The sequence below is a fragment of the Protomyctophum parallelum genome (assembly GCF_964188405.1).
Source record: "Protomyctophum parallelum genome assembly, chromosome: 20".
In the NCBI taxonomy this organism is placed as follows: Eukaryota; Metazoa; Chordata; class Actinopteri; order Myctophiformes; family Myctophidae; genus Protomyctophum; species Protomyctophum parallelum.
In genome coordinates this window covers 35,679,076-35,691,521 of record NC_139718.1, presented here as the reverse complement: position 1 = coordinate 35,691,521, position 12,446 = coordinate 35,679,076, and positions in this window count along the sequence as shown.

Genomic DNA, 12,446 nt, shown 5'->3' with positions numbered 1-12,446 from the left:
ATCAGGCTGAGGCTGTGAGCCTTCAGTTAATACACCTCTAAATGTTCAAATCCCTGTTCTCCTATAGCTTTATAATGCTGGAGTGTTTCAACTTTACCAACTGAGGGCTAACACACACAATTACCAGGAGATGTTCACTGTGTGTCTGACTGATGGTGCAATGGTCTAATGATCAGTCTCTCTGTACGGACATTCTATGTTCAAGTCCCATTGCTCCTATATATAGCACAATGTTAATGTTTCTCATCCTCCGCAACACCCATTCTCATACACCGCTATACTTTTAAGTATGTTGCGGTAGAGAGAACGTCATCATTTTGGACCATGGGCTATAGCCCATATCGTACGGCATACGATAGCACGCCGTTTTTCATCATTTTTGAGGATTTGAAAAAAATGAAAAAATAAAAAAAACGATGGGTTATAGCCCATCGTTTTTTGAATTTTTGAATTAATTTTTTTATCCTCGTTTTTCATCATTTTGGACCATGGGCTATAGCCCACATCGTACGGCATACTATAGCACGGCGTTTTTCATCATTTTTGAGGATTTGAAAAAAAGTGAAAAAATGAAAAAAACGATGGGTTATAGCCCATCGTTTTTAGAATTTTTGATAAAAAAATGTATCCTCGTTTTTTATCATTTTGGACAATGGGCTATAGCCCATATCGTACGGCATACTATAGCACGCCGTTTTTCATCATTTTTGAGGATTTGAAAAAAATGAAAAAAGCAACTGCCTATGGCTCAGCCATAGGCAGTTGCTTTGGCTTAGTGGTTAAGATGTTGGCCTTCAGTGCAGGGGACCTGTGTTCGATTACTGGGTGTTACACTCTGATGAACGTGAGTCTATGTTCAACTCTTGATTCTTTCAACTTTACTATCTGAAGGCTAACATACAAATGATCGCTTCAACAGTACAAAGAGGCAGATGTTACTGAGTGATGGTGTAGTAGGGGCTATTCAGCACAGAGAGTTGTTCAAATCCCACTCTTCCTAAAGTTTAATGCTAGTTATTGAGCTTCATTTACTGCTATTCTAGCAGTGGCTCACAGCCTCAGCCTGCCTACCTCAAAACTCTAATTGTCTTAGTGGTTAAGATGTTGGCTTTCCACGTGGGAGACCAGGGTTCGATTCCTGGCTGTTACACTATCATACAAAAGAAGACCTCAACAACAGCGCTAAGAAACATCTGATTAATATGAGTCTGTGTTATTTAAACTTTACTGAAGGCTAACGCACAAAAGATCACTTCAAAATTACCAGGAGACTTTGCCTGAGAGTGTCTGACTGATGGTGCAGTGGTCTAATCATCAGGCTTTCAGTACAGACATTCCATGTTCAAGTCCTGTTCCTCCTACAGCTCAATGCTGCAGTAATTTTAACTTTTCAAGGCTTGAATAAAAAATAAAAACTCAAAAGCACCAGGAGACATCTACTGATAGCCCAAAGGTGCCTTGGCTCAATGGTGTGGAGCGCTTGACCCGTTGCCTCTGCTACAGACAGTTGGCAGGTTCAAGTCCCATGTCATGACATCAAGGTGCTGGAGGACCATCGGGAGACGGTGCTCTCTCCCCCTGTTTCCTGAGATGTAATGGTTGGGGCTTATGTCTGAAAGAACCCTGTCCAGCTAACCTTTTACCATGAAAATGTCCAATTTAACATAAATGGTAAATGGTGCATGCACAATCTCTGTAAAGCGCCTTGGATAAAGGCGCTACGCGCCTTTATCCAAGGTGCTTTACAGAGATTGTGCATTACATTCACCCATTCATACACCGATGGCAGCGGAAACCATGCAAGGCACCAACTAGCACATCGGGAGCAATTAGGGGTTCAGTGTCTTGCTCAAGGACACTTCGACAGTAACTCTGGGGGAGCCCGGGTTTGAACTGGCAACCTTGCGGTTACCATCCAGGCACTCTACCCCTGAGCCACTGCCGCCCCACAAGGCACCTTGGGGCATTCAGCAGATGTCTCCTGGTGCTTTTGAGTTTTTATTTTTTATTCAAGCCTTGAAAAGTTCAAATTACTGCAGCATTGAGCTGTAGGAGGAACAGGACTTGAACATGGAATGTCTGTACTGAAAGCCTGATGATTAGACCACTGCACCATCAGTCAGACACTCTCAGGCAAAGTCTCCTGGTAATTTTGAAGTGATCTTTTGTGCGTTAGCCTTCAGTAAAGTTTAAATAACACAGACTCATATTAATCAGATGTTTCTTAGCGCTGTTGTTGAGGTCTTCTTTTGTATGATAGTGTAACAGCCGGGAATCGAACCCTGGTCTCCCACGTGGAAAGCCAACATCTTAACCACTACGACAATTAGAGTTTTGGAGTAGTCAGGCTGAGGCTGTGAGCCACTGCTAGAATAGCAGTAAATGAAGCTCAATAACTAGCATTAAACTTTAGGAAGAGTGGGATTTGAACATGAACTCTCTGTGCTGAATAGCCCCTACTACAACATCACTCAGTAACATCTGCCTCTTTGTACTGTTGAAGCGATCTTTTGTATGTTAGCCTTCAGATAGTAAAGTTGAAAGAATCAAGAGTTGAACATAGACTCACGTTCATCAGAGTGTAACACCCAGGAATCGAACACAGGTCCCCTGCACTGAAGGCCAACATCTTAACCACTAAGCCAAACCAACTGCCTATGGCACCAGGAGACATCTGCTGATTGCCCCAAGGTGCCTTAGCTCAATGGTGTGGTGTGCTTGATCGGTTGCCTCTGCTACCTGGCAGGTTCAAGTCCCATGTCAGCAAGGTGCTGGGAAGGACCATCGGGAGACGGTGCTCTCTCCCCCTGTTTCCTGAAAAGTAGCAGTTGGGGGTTATGTTTGAAAGAACCCTGTCCACCTAAAATTTTACAGATAAGATTTAGGTCAAAGGTTTAAAAAATAAAATTGCAATTTGGCCCATCATCTGACAGACAGAATAGTCTGTGTATTTGCATACTGGGCTGATTGGTGGCCCAAAACTTGGTTGGAAAGTCCCTCTTTTATGTCTGGCTTCCAGGCCAGTTGGAAAAGGGCACACTGAGTTTTTTTTGAAAAATAAAACAAAACGTGGGTTATAGCCCATCGTTTTTTGAATTTTAGATTCTTTTTTTAACCTCGTTTTTCATCATTTTTGAACATGGGCTATAGCCCATACCGTACGGCATACTATAGCACGCCGTTTTTCATCATTTTTGAGGATTTGAAAAAAATGAAAAAATGATGAAAATGATGGGTTATAGCCCATCGTTTTTTTTATTTTTGAAGAAAGAAAATTCCTCGTTTTTAATCATTTTTGACCATGGGCTATAGCCCATATCGTACGGCATACTATAGAACGCCGTTTTTCATCATTTTTGAGGATTTGAAAAAAATAAAAAAACGATGGGTTATAGCCCGTCGCTTTTTTGAATTTTTGTTTTTTTTTAATCCTCGTTTTTTATCATTTTTGACCATGGGCTATAGCCCATACCGTACGGCATACTATATATCATTTTTGAGGATTTAAGTAAAACAATTGAGTACTTTTTCCACCACTGAATGTATGTGACAATCCACTCTCTGGATTCGTTCGAGATGGGCTATAGCCCATGGTCAAAAATGATGAAAAAGGAGGATTTGAAAAAAAGACGAAAATGATTTTCGTCTTTTTTTCAAATCCTCAAAATCTACAGACATACTGTAAATCTACAGTATGTTAAAATTTCCAATTATGATGAGTACAATTGAGCCAAAGGTAAATATGGAACAAAATGAGTAATATATAGAACTTTCTCAAAATAAATCAGGATAGAAGTTCTCACAATTGGTTCTAGTGAACAGAAAGAATAAATTAATAGATTTGGTAACGTAACTGTAGGGAGTACAAACACAGTAAAGAACCTGGGGGCCATAATCTATGAAAAGGATGAGCAGAAAATAAAAATAAACCATGTAAATACAACAAATTGAGCAGAGCACTGCAGGGAGTTGAACCCCGTTCTAGTAAACCAGAAGTACCACACCAGTGCGTTAGTTTTTGTTTTGTTGTAATTTTGTTGTCATTTGGGTCCATTCATTGAAATGTAAATTTTACATCTCAAGAGTAAAGTAATTTCACAATTTACATTGTAGGCAATAATTAATAACGTTATATAAAAAAGAAAACACATAAGGTTTGTCCTGAACCTTTAACTAATCGCAATTAACTCACAGTTATGTAAATCGCGATTATTCACTTTTATTTATTTGATCCATTTGGCTTACCTGTTGTTTAGGACAGTGGTTTTCAACCAATGGTCCGGGGACCACCAGTGGTCCTTGAGAGGGTTCCAGGTGGTCCTCAGCTAAATGATGAGAGAGTTGGTAACCAAATGAACCCTTATAGATCTTAAACTCTTGAGAGCGTAAAATGTTCTTTTAACTTAAACGCCCAATGCATTCTCAATATCAATAGCACAAACTTTGGCACGCTACTAGTCCTACATACTTACACCTAGAAGGCTAGAACCCCCATTCAAACTTTACAATGTTCATCTTACTGTGAAAATGAATCTTTGAAATGTTTCATAGTTTTAGAAATATAGTGCTTTCAAATTTGAGAAATTTATAATGGCAGTCAATGGCAGATTTTGGCACGTAAAAAAAACCCACATAATTTTTGAAGGGCGCTAGCCCCTCCTATATACAGGTTTAATGTTTGTTTTTAGTTCAATGTTCGTTTTAAAAACGTCATTGACAATGAAGAGAAATTAACGTTTTAAAGTATTTTCACACACACTTTCTCTTTCTTTCATAAAAAAATAAATGTTAGAGATTGAGGGAACATAGGGCTGAGGGAACATAGGCATGACCCTCTAGAGACATCTAAGGCTCAATCCCAATTCGTTTTTTAACCCTACCCCTCAGCCCTTGCCCCTTCCCCTTGTCCCTACATAATGAGTGTCAAGGGGTAGGGAGATGAATCATCCCCCTAGGAAATGGAATGTCCCTTATAGATTTCTACGTCATCGCTGTGCGATGCAATTGTGCGACAGAAACCCTTGGACGTAAACATCCCGTTTCAGTGTTTATTGGGTAACTTAGCAACCGGTTTCTTCTTCTTCTCTGCGTTTTATGGCGGATCGCACCAACATAAAAGTGCATACCGTCACCTACTGTACAACAGTAAGTGCCTGCAATCCCCCAAGAACACACAAGGCAGGTGGAGCCTCCTGTTGGCTCTGGCATAGAGAAAGGACAATAGCTGGAAGCCTGGATGAAAGGGGCAGTGATTTGGCCAATCACTGCCGACCCCCCAACTGGAGAGTGTAGTGGTTAAGGGTCGATACACTCTAAGAAGGTTGGGGACCACCCAAGGGGCCAGTGAGGCGCTCCAACGTTGAAGCACTGGGCCCTAGTGGTAAGAGGAAGGACTGCAGGCGGACCCGTGGATTCATGACGAGGAAACGTGCAGCTGGGCAGCTGTGCAGCTGGGCTTTAACATTGAGCGCTCGGTTACACTTCCGCATTGGACCACCAGAATTTGGTGGTCCAATGCATTTCGTTGGAGTGACGGTGTATCACACTGTAAGGCGGAAGTCAAACGGAAGTGCGGAAGGCACGCTGGGTCGCTGCCACTCAAGTGGGCCATTGAATTCAATGCGTTGAATCACTATAGGGACGACGCGTGTCAATGTGCAACAGGACATATCACACCGCAGGGACAACGCTAAAACCTTTTCGACCCTTTGGTGTGGTTAGGGCTTAAGAGTAGAGATGGGTGAAACTATCAATAGGAATTATCAGTGACTGATGACTGAAAATGCCACGCTACACTATGTTAAAACCATAATGCCAACAATGCCATGCTACATTACGTCATAACATGAAAGGTTATGATGATTTTAATTGTGGAGAGAGCTTCAATAGACATACATGAGTTAGGAAGCACAGCTTGCCCCTCCCAAAATGCCAGCTGCATTGATGCATTGACAGCAGTGGTCATGAACGTATCTATGATATGAAGTTACCAAGTGGGATTGTGGATCGGCTGTTTGTCAGTAATAAAACCTTTAAAATGACAGATTGGACATGAGGCAGACTTGCAGGTGAGAAATAAAGTTTTAATGTCTTCCAGGCCTGGACAACGTAAGTGAAATAAGTAAAGAAAAGATAAACTCAAAACAACTCAAACAACATAACACAACTTAACTTGAACAGAGAGGTACTGGTGTCAACCTCTCCCCATGGCAGCCTCTACTGAGCCATTTCCCCTCTATATAGACTCCCGACTCCACCCCTGGCTAAGCAGTCAGCGAATCACAAGGCATTTAACAACACAAGCAATGAAAGCTCTCTTCAGGCCATCAAGGCAGCTTCCCAATTACAGCATCTGCACAGATAAACACAAGTATATTAATTCACATGTCACAGCAGAATGTGCACCTTCTGTGGGACTGAGAATCAACCTGTTACACATCACATACCATACAGAAACAATACAATGAATGTGTATTGTATTGTTATATTACTCTGACAGAGGCTGCTCTGTCACATGAACGCCTACTGCACCCCTATCCTGGCACTATGAGCTCACAGTGTTTACACTCTGGCGTTTACTGTGTGGTAGCAGTACTTAAGGTCTCCACGGAGTTGGGAACCACTTGTTAGTAGTTGAAGACCACTGGATTTAAATTGCTTTAAAAAGAAAAAAAGTGTAAAGAGTGATTTTTACTTATTAGTGCCATGAAAGTAGCCGATCTCCAAGTTCCCCACGTGTCACAGCACATGCTGTGAGCTTGAAGATTGTCTATTTTGAGTGCGTAGCACCGCCGAGTATAATGACCTACTGTACTGAGAGAAGACCACTATGGTTGAAACCCTGAGACTGTCTCCAATGAGATTATGAACATGGAATGATTCTTCACCACACTACAAAATCCTTCACAAATAAATAAGATTGGATTTGACCCGTTCCTTTCAAGACAAGGCCGTGAACAGTGTGCTTTGAAGTTTTAACCGCTGTGGAGTCTAATAACGGTGTGGCCTCCCTGTCCACTGCTGAACTATGTTTCCGTCACCGTGTGTGTGGTTTGTGAACAAAGTCACACCAATCTCAATGTGGTTGTCTGAGGGGAGAATCCACACAGACAGTGATATGTCATACGCAAAACAGAAGAAAAAAAACTCTGAATACAGATCACCATTTTCAAACTAATAGGATAATAAGAGCAGTTCAGACCTGAGATGTATGAGGTAACAACAGCTGAAACCATTTCTGTTCATTAGGATGAAGGGAAAAGCATTTGTGTGTGTGTGTGTGTGTGTGTGTGTGTGTGTGTGTGCCTGCGTGCGTGATAATGCCAGAGATAAACAACTGAAGGAATACTATCAAGGTCAAGATCATCACCGTTGCCAGACATGGGAAACCCCCTCTTTGGAGCCCCTAACTCCTCTGCAGATATGGATTTCACTAAATGACATATGCACGCAATTAGAAAATGTCCAAATAATATTCATAATTACATGGTAGATCAGATCTCTCTGGTGCTAGATTTTGTTTTTTAAGTAAAAGTTGCAATACCACAAAAGTGGAAATACTCTGGTAAGTCCTGTATGTGGATATGTTTACTTAGTAGTAAATAATAATAATCTTTATTGTCCCGAAGGATATTCGTCTTCACAGACTGTTCAAACACCCACATCAAAAACAACACAGAGCACATAACACCAAGAGAATACAAAAACATGAGGTCCTCACAGTATACAGAACCATCCTATCGGTGGGGCAGTTTGTTTAATGCCGGCCGCGATGGCTGAGGGAACAAAACTCCTACTAAAACTGACCTTTTTCCATGGCAAGGTTCTGTATCTTTGTCCAGAGGTTAAAGAACCGATACAGGGGATGATCAGTGTCATTTGATATCGAAAGTGCGAGCCGTGTGATGGCTGTTCATATGAGAAAGTGTGGGTGTAGGAAGTCCGATGATCTTGGAAGCAATACGGGTAATACTGAAAAGTTTGTTCCTGTTAGGCATGGTCGCATGGACAGTATGGTGTAGAAACATGCAGAACAGAAGTACAAAAGGCATCGAAATAACTGTTAAGTATTTTTGCAGACATGCATGGCTTAAACTAAAGGACCACATCACCACTTTTCAACCTACAGTATCTTCGTAGAATTGGTCCTCACTAATGATCATGATAAAATAGCAAAGTTTTTCTACTCTGTGTCTTATAGGAGGGCTGTGGGCAGTTCAGAAACCCGTCCACCAGTGACATCATCGATGGGGAATCCAAGCTAATAGAAACTGCAGGCTTTCTATTCCTGAAAAGTTGTAATGCGAAAATGGAAGCCATCGTTCTCAAGATAATAAAAATCTAAATATTTTTGTTTGAAATATATTGTTTAAATATAAATCTTCCAAACGATGATATCACTGGTGGACGGGTTTCTGAACTGCCCACAGCCCTCCTAATGAGACACAGACTGAGTATAGAATTATTTTTGCCATTTTATCATGAACATTAGTGAGGACCAATTATATGAAGATAGGTTGAAAAGTGGTGAAGTGGTCCTTTAAGCTAATGTACATACTTACATTCCACCACTGCCTGAGTCTATGAGTATGACCAGATCATTTGTAAGTGTAACATGTTATCATTAAAGGAAGGAGAAACACGCCTGTAAAAAAACACTCACTGCCATGTAAATCGTCTGAAAATACCACATACTTGTGTAGCAGGGGGACGGACGGGAAATTATTAAAAGATCAACCTAGATATATACTGCACATGTATCGTCGTAATGCACAGCTCATCATCTCGTAATTCTTTATAATTCTATATGATTCTCTTACAATGACAATACTTATTTTGCTGTGTTTGTAATTGATTGCTTTCCTAAATACTGTAATTGAGCTGTGAAATCGCTGTGAACGCCTTCTCAGTTCATGCATGTTATAACATCTGTCTACACAGAAAGACCACCATTAGTCATTCTGTACTTTCCCCTGAAATCACAAAAGTCTTCTTCCGGTGATTTCAAGTACAGTTAAGTATCATACCATCCTTGCAGCCAACGTGTCTGGGTTCGGTTAGGTGGTTTCAGTCAAACCGGTGTGCATCTGCCATGGTTTCAGTCAAACCGGTATGCATCTGCCATCATTTTGTGGCAAATGTTTCAAGTGGTCTGTCTGCGACTGTGAGGGTTCAAAACTACGAGAACCTGGACTGAGGCCAATTCTAAAAACGCCTTCTAAATCCTGACCTAAGCTTTCTGAAAAACTTCAAATATTTATATAGCAGCATCAACATTTTTCACATTTTTGAATAATGTACATACTGTAGAGAACCCCAAAATGGGTTCCCGTCCAGAAGCGTTAAAACACCAAAAGGGGGTTCTGGGCATGTCAGGCAAACACATTTTTTCAACCAAGGTTCAGGTTTTGCGTCCATATTAGAGAAAGTAAAGGATGAGTGTTAAACTTTGCATTCGTTTTAACGATTTAGCTATTTTTGCCAGGGGGAGGGCCGCATTCGAACAAGTGGCTAAATATGTGTTACACATTATTACAGCGATTTCTTTATTATCATTTATTCTAGTCCTACTAGACCCCAGGAAATTACATCTGGTCACAAAAGATCACAGGATCTATTTAATGTGAAGAGGGAGGTGACAAATTGACATGTCTACGACACACAGTATGGCATCCCCCCTAGTCAGTTGTTCGTTCAGACACACGGAAAACAACTACATGTGGCCAGATGTAATTTCCTGGGTTCTATAGTAGGATTATAGTAAATAATAATAAAGAAATTGCCGTAAAATGAAATCGCGAAAGAAAGCAGCAAATGAAAAGAAAAAGAAAACGCTTTTATTTTTTTTACTTTCTCTAATAACAAGATAAAACATGAACCTTGGTTGAAAAACAAACTCCTGTTCCAGGTGCCAGCATACTCGTTCACTTTAAAAGCCAGAGTTTGCCCGCCCCCCACACACTCTAGTATCATTGGAACAAGCACACACTCTTTACCTTTCGTCAGAAGCTTTTACATGGCCGTAAAAAAGGCACAAATTAAATCCGAAATGTGGATGGCAGAAAATCCACCAAGGACAGCGATCCTAGAATCCGATTTATGGAGGTTTGAAAATCCTCCTTTCAACTGCTTTGCACTGTGAATATATTTTCAATACCATAGTTGGAACGGTGGGGTGTCCCATCCGGCCTTCGCTTGCGAGCCCCCTGTGCCACAAAAAACAGGCACAAACATTCCTTTGTCCCGGTCTGTATTCACACACTGAATGCTGCTGCGGGTAGATCTAGGATATAACCTTATGATGAGCACTGTATTATCTCGTGCCTATGTCTATGCACATGCACTTTTATGACCTATCGCATAGCACTTTAACGCCTGCACTTTAATGGTTGTGTGCACCTTTGTACTCTGGTATCCGCTATGTGAACTGTTTGTTTGTTTGTACTGTTTCATTCATTGTTTAATGTACTGTCTATGCTGCAATCCAATTTGCCCTTTGGGGACACTAAATAAACTTGAACCTTGAACCTTGAACCTTGCTATAGAACCGGACCAATGTTAAAAGCTTCCGTAGGACTCAACCATTATATAGACGGAGTATACGCCGGGGTGGACCTGGGATATGACGCCACCTAGCATTGACGTCCGTATATATACAGACTTGGGGAAAAATAGTTAAGTGTACAATATTTAGGTAGTTTTTGAATTTTTATATACAGACTTGGGGAAAAAGAGTTAAGTGTACAATATTTAGGTAGTTTTTGAATTTTGTACTTATTTAGAGAATTGATTGATTGAGCAGCAGCGTAACTAGACGTCAGTAGGCCCCTAGTAGTGTGTGTCTGTATGCTAGCAGCGGCCATGGTGTGTGTCTGTATGCTAGCAGCGGCCATGGTGTGTGTCTGTATGCTAGCAGCGGCCACCACCAGTATACCAGTGTTGCTGGAGTTTTGTCCTCTTATGACTTTTTGTAGGTGAAGTTGTGCCAGTCAGAAGCAGCCTACTGTGCTTCTACAAAGCACAATTTCAGACAGAGAAATGATTTACAATCCTTGCCATGCTTGATAAATGTATGGTGGTGGAATGAGATCCATATTTTCAAAGAATGGCCATATTTTGCTTGATAAAGCCTTAAAAATGCTTTGATGTACAATGTGTATAGTAATAGAATTGACCAATGTTTAAAACGTGCCCAACTATTTTGAAGACCTCGCTTGCACACACTTTCACATAAATTCAGCTGTGTGACTCGAGCCAATGAGACTCGAGATATCGAGTCTCATTGGTTTAGAAACCACAGTGAATGGAGGTTCAAAGGAAATGAGATTTAACCACCAAGGTTCCCACCAAGTTTCTAAATTTATCGTGGTACTGCAGACTTCAAGTTTGAAGAACATCACAAGACGTTTTCTATTGCATCTTCCTCAAACAACTTTGTATTAATTTCATGGCACTATAATCACACAACTTGATTTATAGTGATTTAATTTCAAGTACTTTATGAGCATGTCATAATGACAAATGAAAGGGGCCATGCATTGGCACTGGACAGCATGCAAGAGAAACAAAGCCAGTACTGAAAAGCGATCATAGTGTAAGTTGATTGAGAAGTAAAACGTTTATGTGGACTTTAAGGAGGGCTATGAAAACACCAGTGCGAGTATTGTCGCAATCACAGCCAAAGGAGAAAGAAATCATGCATACAGTGGAGCGTGAAAATAATATATATGTGGAAAGAATTTATATTGTCATGAGGCCATGTTACAGCTCTGCTCACAGTGAATATGACCAAATGTATATGATAATGCATGTCCTACTTGGACATGATCCATACTCTCTCATGGAGTTTCCCCTCTTGAGAAGCGTGACTGAGTAATGCTAATAATGTATGCTCTGTCATAGGAGCAGCTGAGCAGCTACAGTACACAAGCTAGCCTGGCCCATGAGACATTTTTGAGTAAGATGCCGAATCGCCGATCCTGATTTTGTTGAGTCCTGGACCACTGATTATTATTATTTTGTGTCAAAAAGTGCAACATTTTTTAAATTAATTTGAAAAAAGTTTGATTTCTTCTGATTCTATTTGAGAACATTTAACTCAAACACAAACATACACCAGTAGGCTTACATAACACTGAACCGACATATTGGTCAGGCTGTTACTACAAGTGTGTACATCTGCTATTTTTGGCGCGAAACACATTGGTATGATAAAGCATAAATCAGGCTTAATGGCCGACCAATAACAAGCATCATTATCGTGCACCTAGAGTATATCATACCGTGCAAAATACGTAACAGGACTGACAGGTGTTGTCAAGATTTACACGTCCATTAGCCTGTCTAAACTCAGCAAACATCCTGGCTTATAGACTGACACTAATTTGGAAGAAGGATTGCCGCAGGGTTGGGCAACAACTGCGTACAACATGCTGTGCTTTAAAAGC